Genomic DNA, 12,164 nt, shown 5'->3' with positions numbered 1-12,164 from the left:
ATCACCAACCAGGTTTCCATGTTTCCCTGGCATTAGCATGTAGTTACATGTAGCGGTTCACTGGCAGCTGGGGAATGACATGCAGCACTTTCTCCCAGTAAAAAGCACCGATTTAAGCTTTTAAACACATCCTGACGTGTTCTAGCTGGAATATGATCCGAACTCAGGAGAAATTAACATCAGATAACAAGAATACATGTTTTCCTGATATAGCATGTAGCATTGTACAAGAAACTGCAGAATGACTGTATAACAATACTTTCTTCCATTACAGAACACCAATAAAAGCTTATAAACAAAAACCAACATCTTCCTACCGGAATAGGATTGGAAATGGGGAGAAATTTAGCTTGTTAGCTTGGAGCTACATTTAGCAGTTTAGGTTACACATTGCACACACTCACAAAAGTGTGCCTGGAGCAGTGGACCCAAAGAAATACCTATAATGAGCTGACGTCATCTTGCAGCCAAATTAGAAAAAAAAAAGAAAAAAGATAGAAAAAAATGAATATTCAAGCTATGTTTAATGAGTCCATTAATATATATCTGACAGAAAAATAGTAAAGCATGAAACCTCCCCTTTAATACAAAGAAAATCATATTGTGCACCATGTGCCTTTATATACAACTCAAAGCAAACATGCCAAAGGAGATTGCATCCTTTTTGACCTTCAGATTAAATAGCTGAACAGCTGCTCTTTCATACTCAACCCTCACACACAAATACTCCTTGACCATGAACAATAATCTCAGGTTGAAGTTGAAAAGCTTTTCACCTGTATTATTCCTGTTGAATGCAAGCGAGCCGTGAGCTGATGCGAGGCGAGAAGCTCACTCACAGTGTGCTTTCATTTTTTTTCCATTTTCCTACTTAAACCCCGTGATGCTGTGTCATGCATGTTTTATGTGTGACTGTGGTTCTTTGATGCAGGGAGCCAGGCTTGTAAAATTCTGATTACTGCTCTCTTTGTGTGTTTTATGAATGAGCTCGCAACTTGACTGAGGAAACTATATTCAGGAAAAATTCACTAAACAGATTTGTCAAGTTTGGGGGAACATGATCCAACATTAACTTATATTGATCTACTGCCACATCAGCACAATGAAACTCTTCAAAACATTGTATATTCTGTAGCAGTGATGGAAACTCAGTGCTCACATCAGTATTTATATTCAAAGTACCACTGACATAGTAAGCTTATTTTTCAAGAAAGACCTCCGCCAAGACAGCAGCACATAATCAATATTAATATTACTAATCAATATCTTTATATTAACAATGGGTTAATCTCTGCTAACAGATATCTGCATATGAATGGTGTCTGCAGAATCTGTAGGCAACGGAATGAGATTTTGATATTGGTAGCAATTAGGTTTCCTTGTAGTATTGACCAATGGTGTTTAAGCAAGCTTTGGTTGCCTGCAGGTAAACTGTCCAGAAATTCACTGCAGTGCTATTTAAATTAAATGAATAATTTGGCAAAATGATCACTACTTTCAGCCCTAGACTAACCTATCAATCATTTCATTACTACTTTTTTGTGTGGGGTTTGTCTTCTCTTTGTGTGTGTGTGTGTGTGTGTGTGTGTGTGTGTGTGTGTGTGTAATTATGCAGCGTGTGTCCTTGCGTGACAGTGTTTTGCTCCTCTCTTTCAAATGGATGATTCATCACTTTCAGAAGCTGACTGACTGCTGCAGGCTGCAGTCCCCTGATCAATAATGAAATCATTTCGTTAACATCCCACTTTTTAAAGCCATGTTGCTGAATATCTGTGTGTGTGTGTGTGTGTGTGTGTGTGCGTGCGTGTGTGTGCGTGCTCTCAAGAGTACCTTTTTTTTCCCACCACAGGTGATAAAAGTGTGGCTCACGTCAGAAAGGTAAGGTCACAAAAAAGTTTGACAAGAAGAAGAAAGTTTGAGGAAAAACAAGGATCAAATATTGAAGGCCTTGTGAGCTTGTTTTTCAGATGTTTCCTCCAGAGTGTGTGACACCTCCTTGCTTTCTGATCCTTAGTCCAACCTCCAAAAACCAACAGCGAGAAACTATAGGGGAAAAACGGTCTAAAGTTCAGCTAGTGTCCTCTAGAGGCTGCATGGTTCATTACAGCCACAGTAAGAAAGTGTTGGACAGAACAGACAACAGAGTGATGATGTAGCTTTTCTTTGAGCCTCAGCAGCAGCAGGAGTGATGCCAGGATCGAAAACTCACTAATGGTATGCCACTCTTGGTTCAGTGGCATAGGATGATCGGTACTTCCAGTTGGCGAGCTGTTACCAGCGCACCCCTCATTTTTTCCACTGAAAATGATGCAGGAGCTAATTGTGCAGGTCTCTGAGTTACCAGAATAAAGTTCTCCAGCGGTAAACAACCTTTAAGAAGCAAAGTAAAGTCCATGGGACATGCAGTGCGTATTTAATTGAAAAGTATTTATATAGAAGTACTGGTATCTACCATTAAGAATCCGTCTACACTTCTGTATCAAAGACATGGTCAAACCATACATCCTTGCCTGACAACTACACACGGCTACGAGGCAGGTTTGCATTAACCCTCAAACTGTGCAAATTGAAATTGCGGATAAAGATGCAAGTAAGACGGCAATAATGAACATGAAGATATTTTAAAAAAGGAAACGAGAATAAATACACGAAACATGATGAAAACAAACAAACAAACAGTTAAACAAACAGCTTTAACTGCTTGGTTTGGTGTTATTAATTCTTTCTGCTCATGCCTATGGGCATACACTTTTTATTCATTTTGAAGTTTGTCCTGTTGGTGGCACTGGTGCAAAGGTGATGGGATCATTCAAATCAGAAGAGTTCATCCTCTGGGAATCAAGAAGATTGTCATTTTATTTGCTGACTGTCAGAGATTCATTGTTTTCACATCATCCCTTTTTCAACATTTCAACTTCAACCAAACAGATAAATGAAACTTTCTCATTGTCCTCTCACTCAGGCTTGGACCTCACTAATCATCATTTGCAGCATTATCTTACTGAATGTTCTTTTTCATCTGAATCGCAATGACTTACAACCTCAAAATTAGCCTTATGTCCTGGAACAGCGACATTACAACGGCAAAAACATTCACATCACACTCTAGTCATCAAGCCGGCTGTTGGATGATTCATTCACTTCATTATTCATGACCAATCCATTTGTATTTGTCAGCGGAGATTCTCTCCCAACTGAGCCACAGGAGAGCACTGCTGTTTCCTCCTGTCTCCCTGTGGTGTTGGATTTGATTGAGAGAATTTTGAGCCGTTTGGGGATAAAACAGCAGTCAATCGATTGATTCGGTGGCTGCAGGACTTTTTTGCAGGTGAATACAGTTAAAGTGGCCATGGACAGAGAAACAGTGTGTGTGTGAGTATTTAGAGGTAACATTTCCAAGGACACTATTTCTATTTGTTTCTAAAAGACATCATTTTCTATATTGTGTACGGGATGAACAAATGTTTTCTTCTTTTTTACCCTGCAAGTTTTAAAATTCATGACAATCAGTGAGTTCAGTCTGCTCACATCTCCATGAACAAAGTGGGAACATTAGCTTCATCTGCAGTCGTCTGTTCCCTGAGACTCTTGGCTCTCCGTGTTCCCTCCAAATTGTTAATTTTGTTTGCCTTCCTCCTGTCTGTCACAATCTCTCTCTCTTTTTTTGTCCAGTTTCTCTTAGAAAAACTGTTTTTGTTTTTATTAAACCCTGCAGGCGTTCATTGTACCACCCACTCTCTATATATGTTTTGTTTTTCTTCTCTGTAAGTTTTAGTTTCACATCTTATCTTCATTTCATTTTGTGTTCATAAAGTCAGTGCGAAGCCCTAAACTTTTTTTATCAGGGACGCCATGCAGCTGCTCCCACTGAGTCACTTTTACTGTGATTATTTATAATTATGATGTGTTTAGATGTTGCTTTGAATATTTACCTTAGCTTTCCTCATGTCCACGTTTTGTATTTATATCCTTATGCTATGTACTTTTTTTTTGTATATTTTTGTCTCTGTGAGTTTTTAAAGGTCTCATATTATGCCAATTTTCAGGTTCAAACATGTACTTTGGATTTCTACTAGAACATGTTTTACATGCTTTAATGAAAAAAAAACAAAACATAATTTTTCTCATATTGACTGCCTGGATATACCTGCATTCAAAGTCTGTCTGAAATGCTCAGTTTTAGTGCCTGTTTCTTTAAGCTCCCTTCCAAAAAAGCCCAATCTGCTCTGATTGGTCAGTGTTTCTGGGCCTTCCACATGTGCACTCTCTGCATCTCTGCACCATCTCTGCAGCCGGAGAATGACACTAAGCAGCAGTTTCTAGTCTTACATAGTATAGCTGTGACATCATAACTGACGGCTCATTTAAAGATTTCTGTTTTCATTTCACTGTGGACTGAGCATTGTGATCATTTCACAGTAGTTGTAGAGTACCTTTCTAAAAAAAAGAGACAAGGAAATTAATTTTTTTGTACTGCCTTCACAAAGCTTTGAAATCTGAGCAAAATGGTTTGCTTTCTTTTGAAAACATGGAGGAAAAGGTAATTAGCAACTTGGCAAGAACTTTTTTTTTCAGTCAATTTGCTGAGTTTTCAGAAGGTTAAAGCATTTAGCCAGCAACAAAATGAATAAAAATGTAAATTTAATAACATTAATTGTGGACTCTTTTTTCTAGGACGGAGCAGAAAATGATTTTGTCAGAGGAAAGTTTCTCTGTTGGAGGTCACAGGTTCATAATGAGCCATGAAAGCACTTAGAATTCATTTTCATGGGGCGTTAGTGACAGCCACCGTGGTAATGAATTGTGATTGGTCCTGCAGATGAGCTTAGGCTGACTTGTGAAAGTCAAGACTGTAAGTGAGTGTTTGAATAAAGGGACTGACAGGGAGAGAGACCGTCGCGGTACACACAGGAAATTGACATGTCAGTGTCACTGTGGAGCAACCAAACATCTGAACATTCTTTAAAGAGCCAGACCTCTCTTCAGTCATTTAAAAAGACTTCAATCTTGACTAAGTTTTTTAGTTCTGCAGGTCAGGCAGGACTCCTAGAGGAGGAAATGTGGGTCAGTCAGGAAGTAATTTCTTTCATTTCTTTCCTTATATTCATATTTGTGTTTTGCTATGGCTATTGTATGATGCATGATTTTATTAGATGGCTTTTATTGCTGTGCTTGGTTTTCTCTGCATGCTTTTAGTTTTAAATATGTCTGTTTTAATGCATGTTTACTTCCTGCTGCTGGATGTTTGACCTGGGGCATGTTCAGTCTCAAAAGAGTCTGCACCGTTTTGCTACAGTTTCCAGGTTGAGCGTCATGTTTCCACATAATGGTGTGCAACAGGGTTTGATGTGCGATTGATGTTATTGTATGCCGACGGACGGCACCAGGCGCGTCCGAAATGATACGTGCGTGTACTTTAGAACACGGCTGGATGGAACCGGTCGCATGCGCACGAAACATGGAAGGATGGTGTCATGTTGAAACACTGCTGGTGACAATGTGCTATATGGAGCACGTGTGCATTTATAGGAGTTGCGGAGGGGTAGTGGATGCATCCAGGCACATCATCTGGTTTCACTACTGCAACTTCATTCATGGAAGCCTCTGACCAGACCCCTGCAGCTAGTCCACAACGTTGCTGCCCATCCTACACCATTCCCACTCTCTGTTTTCTTATTGCAGCTCACATCAAGTTTAAAATTCTAGTGCTAGCACACAGGGCAACAAAGAGCACTGCCTCTCCTCCCCCCAATCTAAACCTTACACTCTGGTGGCACCCTGCTGACATGGGGGTTAAGGCACTGACCGTGAACAGAAACATCCCCAGTTCAATCGAGCCAGGGACATTTGTTGCATGCTTATGTCCTCTCTCTACTCTTATGCTTGGTAATGACGGCAGAAAATTCCTTAAAATAACTACACTCAGGCACAACCATTGTTCTCATTTGCCTCTGGACAGTTGGCTGCCCCTCCTCTCAGAGGACCCTGTTTTGGCTGAAGCTTTGGTTGAAGCTCTACTGTGTTTGTGGCCCCACCATGGTGGTATGAACTCCCCAATGAGACACTGCCATTTCCTACCGCAGGCTGAAAATCCACCTTTTCAGACTGCACTTCAACACTGCATGCTAGCAATTACCAACATCTCATTTCTTTGAACAAAAAAAGAAAGAAAAGGAGAAAGCTTCAAGCAGTTTATGTGGGAGGGCACATATCAGGTCATGGCATCTACCTTTTGTTCCTGTTGAGTTTGATTGCACTTCTAGATACTTTGAACAAAAGCATCTCACAAATGGATGTAATGCAAACCAAACTCAGCCCAATATCCCTCAGGATTTCATCCATATTGTACGACTCCATATCCAGTCATGTAAATGTGTAGACATCCAGGTGGTAAATGTTGGCAAACATTTAGATATGCAGGGCCATATTGTTAATCCATGTGCCATATCAATCTAATGTCAATCCCTCGCTCCCCAAAATTTATCTGTAAAAACCCTGGCTATGCTCTCACCTTTTGTTATTTGAGGTGGCCTCTCTCTTACAGTCAAATCACAGTATCTTGCAATGACCACCGAAAGTCATACATCATTCGAATCCACACTTTAAAGTGCAAGACTAAAGTTGCAAACTGTCTGCTTGTGTGTGTCTTTTCTTCTGTATCAGTCTGTGTTCCCTCTTAAAATGTGGAGGTTTTTAGCATCCATGAATGCAGCGTTGGCAGAGCTCTTAATGAGTTTTTTAAATTTTTTTATTGTTTTGTTGTTTTTTTACTTAGCAGCAGTTTGTGGAGTTTGAATAGTTGGATGGATATCTGATCAGTTGATCGGATCGATTGATTAGAGAAGCTGCTGTTGCAGAAGTAAGTGGAAACAAACTTTTAGACCCAGAAAAATGAACAGCTAAAGCAATACTTTGTATCATAACAATGTGGATAGTATGTGTAGAAAAACTTCCCTGGCTGGCTGTTGCTCAAATCACAGGCTGTACTTATACCAACCATTCTGCAACTACGGCTAGAGCTTAACAGAGCTGAATCAAGACACTTAACCCCCCTTTCACACTCAGACCGATATCTGACCAAACTAGGCAGTACTGATCAAATATAAATCAAGATTATGTGACTGCACTGTCTATTTCTCTCCTAATGTGTATTCAGAAACAAATTTAAGTTCCATGTCCAGCTGTAAGAGCAAGAGTTTGTAAACAGGAAGTGGGCAACATACTGCTTCCTGCACAGTGAAAATGGAGGCAGAAAAAAACGATCAAATGGTACAACTAAGCAGCACTAATGGAATATATGTCAAGATTCTGTTACGCCCCAAATGTTTTTAGAAACTGTTTAACTGTTATTCAAGATCCATACAGCTGCCATTGCTCCACATGGATCAGTCCACATTTTGTCACCCACCAGCAGGTGCATTTAATGATCCGACCACATTATTTCACATACCAAACAAGTTAGCAAACAGTGAACAGGTTGCATGTCTAACAATGAAAACAGGGATAACTTTAAGGCGGTGTACATTTCCTGCATACTTTACCTTTTACTTTTTAACCTTCATCTAGTTTTATATTCTTCCCTTATTTTTTTCATTTTTCCCAGCTTTCTTCTACAAGTTTATGCTGATCGATTTCTGGATCAAAGCACGGCACAGGCGCTTTGGAGCATGCACAGAACACCTTGGTCTTCAGGTCCAGTTGAGGTGTACACATGAAAGAGGAAATCTTCCCCCAACCGCATTATCAAGGTGTATTAGTCAAATCAGTTTATTACAATTTCAGTTGGAGTAACATGTTTTTAACAAGGATTTTACAGGTCAAGTTTTAGTCAAAAAAGTATTTCACTCAGTATGTTAACATAATGTTAGAAAAGGTCAACTTTTTGTGTCTAAGTTTCAGTTTCACTATCCCTGGTGTGCTGCTGCTCTGTTTGTGCCCAGAGTATGTATGCAGTGACTGGTCGGCTATGTAAAATCCAACAGCATTCCTAATGAACTCACCAACTCCAAAAATAGAAAATAAATGGCATCATAGTGGGCCGCCATGAATAAATGAATGTGTGGGAAACCCTGCACATGAACATTTCAAAATTCTCTCCTGCGTACTTATTGCTAATCTGCCATTAGTTGAACTATAGTATAATAGTAGCACGCTTGCCTAAGGTTGCTGCCCCTTTGGTAGGTGAATGTGTAGCACATCTAACTTTCATGCAACAGACTTCATGAATACACAGCAACTGTATTTGTAGAGCATGTCATTACATTCCAGACGACACAGGTTCAAAGTGGTAAACTGCAGCTGAGGTAGAGACTTTAGCTCCATTGATAGTTGTTTTTGGTGTTTTCAGTATCACCAAAATGTGCTGCTTTTGTTTTCTTTTGACATCTATGTGCTTAACTCAATGTAACACTTAGACACACACACACACACACACACACACACACACACACAGAGTTTATGTCCCATTATTTTGCTGTTATAATTGTGTTGCCGTTGTGTTGCGTTTTCAATTTAAAACAAAAACAAAAACAGGCGAGCTGGATGAATAATTCATTTACCATCCGTGTGTGTGTGTGCGTGTGGAGCGCGCGTGAGTGTTAATCCCTTCAGTTTTGCTGCTGATTTCCTTCGTCAAGCGTGAGAGAGTAATTAATCAGATCTGAAATGAGATTCTGGAATTAAAACCATCGAGTGTGTGTGTGTGTGTGTGTGTGTGTGTGTGTGTGTTGCCAGTTTAGCCCTAATGAATTCTGACAGGCAAATTATATCAGCTTCCTCCTCATCATCATTTCTCTGCTGCATCTCCTCTCCGTCCTTTCTCCCAGCTCTCTTCTCTTTTCTCTTTCCTTCCTTCTTTTCTGCTACTATCTCCGTCCTCCTCTCTTATCAGTTTTATTTTTATGACCAAAAAAAGGCAGAATTAAGGTTTTAAGCCTGAAACATACACATGATCTGGTCATATTTGCTGCTGAAGTCAAGTTTGATGTCTATTTGATGAAGGCAGTAGCATAAATTTACTTAGCTATCACTAGTTTTTCATCTAGACTGAAATATTTCCTTCTGTTTCCGTGAAGTGCAGTCAGACTATAATTACATATAATATGACAGGAAGAGACTGTATTTATTACATGGCAGATATGTTGGACCCCTGACCTCATCGCAGATCTCCTCACGTTGTTGTGAAACATATAGAGCTCGTCAGACTTGCAGTTTACAGTTGGAAGTATTTCCAGCCACAAACTGTCTGTACTTGTTATCAGCTCGGAGATGATAATACACACAAACACACACATTGCAATGCCTCCCGTTAGATCAGCGTATTGAGCTGTGAAATGACTTCTTATTGGAGGACAATCGTTTATCCGTCATGCCAACATGTAAAAGCAGCGTCTTCATCACAACTGAAAACAAATAAAGATGAAATAAGCAAAGTTCTTCTCCACTGTGCTGTCCACTGTGTCTCTACTTTGGATATCTTGGTTTCTCCTAGGCACACCTGAACACACCACATAAAAATACTGAAACATGTTTTTGTCGCACTAGGAGGGTTTCCATTAACCCTCAAATTGAGCAAAATTGAAATTGCAAATATAAGATACACCTAATGGAAACACGTCAGTTTGAAAAAAATCCCCAAAAAAACCCCTCGTATACAGGGATTGGTCCTGGACAAGCTAAAGCAGCACCCATTATCAGAGTAAACAAATCCAATCACCACAAAAAGTGTTGTTACTGTTCATTTCTGAAAACCATGGATACATTACATTTGTGGGTTATTATGTAGGGACATTCAAGATTCAAGTTTGTCATCTTTATGCTTCATATAAAAATGAAATTGTGCTTAACACATCCACCATGTACTAATTCAGTGCTAGTGCCGTAAAAACTGTTAAATAATAAGCTGATAAATAAGAGCACGAATGAATAAGCTAAATTTATGCCAACATTGAATAAAATAAATATTTTTAATTCCAAAGGGTTTAAAAATCAATAATCATCTAAAAGAACAGTCTCTGGTTTACATTCTTTGTTCAACCTCTATGTTTCAAATGTTGGTTTTGCACAAAAAACACTTGGTTATGGGTAGTAAAAGGTTACGTTTTTGCTTAGAAATATAAATTTGTTTGGGACATAATCCCAGCTGGAAAAGCAGGGATATCTTGTTTAAATTCGACATGTCGCTTCAAAACACCCACATTAGGTGTTGAAAAGCTGCTGGTGAAAAGCTGATGGAAATGCTGCAATGATTTGCTAAAACACAACCGCCTTTGTTGTGTGTTAGTCTCAAACAGTGGTCTGCAGCTTGGCAGATGGTGACGCAATCCCCTCCACCTCACAATTATAAGATCTGTGTATATACCAAATGAGAACTTCAGAAACTGAAGTTTAAAAGAGTAAGTTCTGTCAGCTGGACCCCAGTGCAGACAGACACAGAAACAAAAGGTTTAGTTGCAACAACAAGTTATTTATTGATTGAGTCTCTGAGTTTCTAGAGGGGGACAGGGGCTTGGCTGGGTTCTGGAGCTGGGTTTTGGGGGGATGAGAAGTCCAGAGTCTTCAGGGCTGGGTTTTTCTCTGTTGCAGGGTTTCCTTGTGAGTGGATGGATTTCCAGGACTGTGTTCGGGTGAGTAGGAATGGGGCTGAGAATCCAAGTAAGTGGTTCTAGGGTTTCTTGGGATTTTTGCAGGTTTCCAGAAAGACAGAGTAGAGAAAGAGCCAGGGACAGAGCATATTTGAGCTGGTGACAGGATTCTAGGGATCACTGGTGTGTAATGGATGATCTGAGAGAGAGGGGAGAGAGTGGAGGAATGAGCCGCTCCTTTTATCCTGCAGCAGTGGAGGTGATTACCTGATCAGCAGCAGGTGAGTGATGAACTGCAGGTGTGTGGATAATCAACCTGCCAAACTCCATGACTCCGCCCAGCTCCACACACACACACACACACACACACACACACACACACACACACATACACACATAGACGGGAGGAGTAGACATGAGGCAGAGGGAAAAACTGTTTACTGAACATATATGTGACGGATAAATTACAGCGCACTTTTGACTAAAAGAGATACAACCACAAACAGCGCAATATTTACATAGATTTATTAATCAGAGTATTCTGTTCAATCAAAATCATCAGGATGAGGCGCACAGAAACAGTTTTACTTTCTCTTTTAATTTGTACCTTCAGCCAGTTTTCTTGTACCTTCAGCCAGGTTTCTACAGTGGGGGGAAATTTAGGAATTAGGGTCGAATTCTTTAATTTAGAACCACGAAGGTCATGCAGGCTTAATTACATCTGTCCATCTGTACCTCCATCCTGTTTCAGTACTACGGACAGCGCCGCACCAACACTCAATAATACTGTCAATAATCTATACAGATGCAGCAGAGAATAACAATAAAAATGTATTCCTACTTTCATGCTTATTTGTCCAAAACAGCCATTAAAACATCCACAGAGCCGTCGGCCTTCTTTCCCCTGCTAGTTTCTTCACTCCCCAAGTCTCTCACAGTTCTATGTCCTCTTGCAATCACCTGGGTCCGACTGGTTGGCTAGTTTGAGGAAATTCAACAAACTTCATTGTCTTTTTGCCAATTTTAGGCAATTTTAGGATCCGACTCAAATTAAGCCCCGGTGATGACAAAAGCCACGTTCTGCGTCCAAACAGAATGCAGCAGGACAGTGTCACACGAGAACGCAGTTGGACAGAGCTGGTGGCATTGTTATTGTTTTTGTTATTGTTATTATTACTCAAGAATGCAGCCAGATGTAATCAGTCACATGTGCATGAAGCGTTTAAAGACAGCATCAGGTAGTAATGGTGTAAGTAACCACGCAAAATAAAGAATTGCAAGTGTGCTTTTGCTTAATCCTAACCATTGTGACAGTCCGCCATTTGTTGACATCATGGTAAAGGCATCCCGGAGTGTAAGGATAACTTAAATGTCATTAGTAGACGCAGGTCGTGACAGAGCGGCACCATGTGACAAGTTTGGGGTAAGAATGCATTGCAATGACAAGTGATATTGAAATCATCAGTTATTGTAGTAGGGATATCAGAGATGCCACAAAAAAGAAAGAAGTGAGAGTTTTGGTATTAACACACAATCAATTACTTTAACTGGGCTTCATTTTATCAATATACCTCAGGCAAA

This window comes from Plectropomus leopardus, chromosome 20 (assembly GCF_026936395.1).
Source record: "Plectropomus leopardus strain MGB_pleo_1.0 chromosome 20, ASM2693639v1, whole genome shotgun sequence".
Taxonomy (NCBI): domain Eukaryota; kingdom Metazoa; phylum Chordata; class Actinopteri; order Perciformes; family Serranidae; genus Plectropomus; species Plectropomus leopardus.
The sequence above is the reverse complement of the archived record's forward strand: the minus strand, read 5'-3'. Positions refer to the sequence as shown.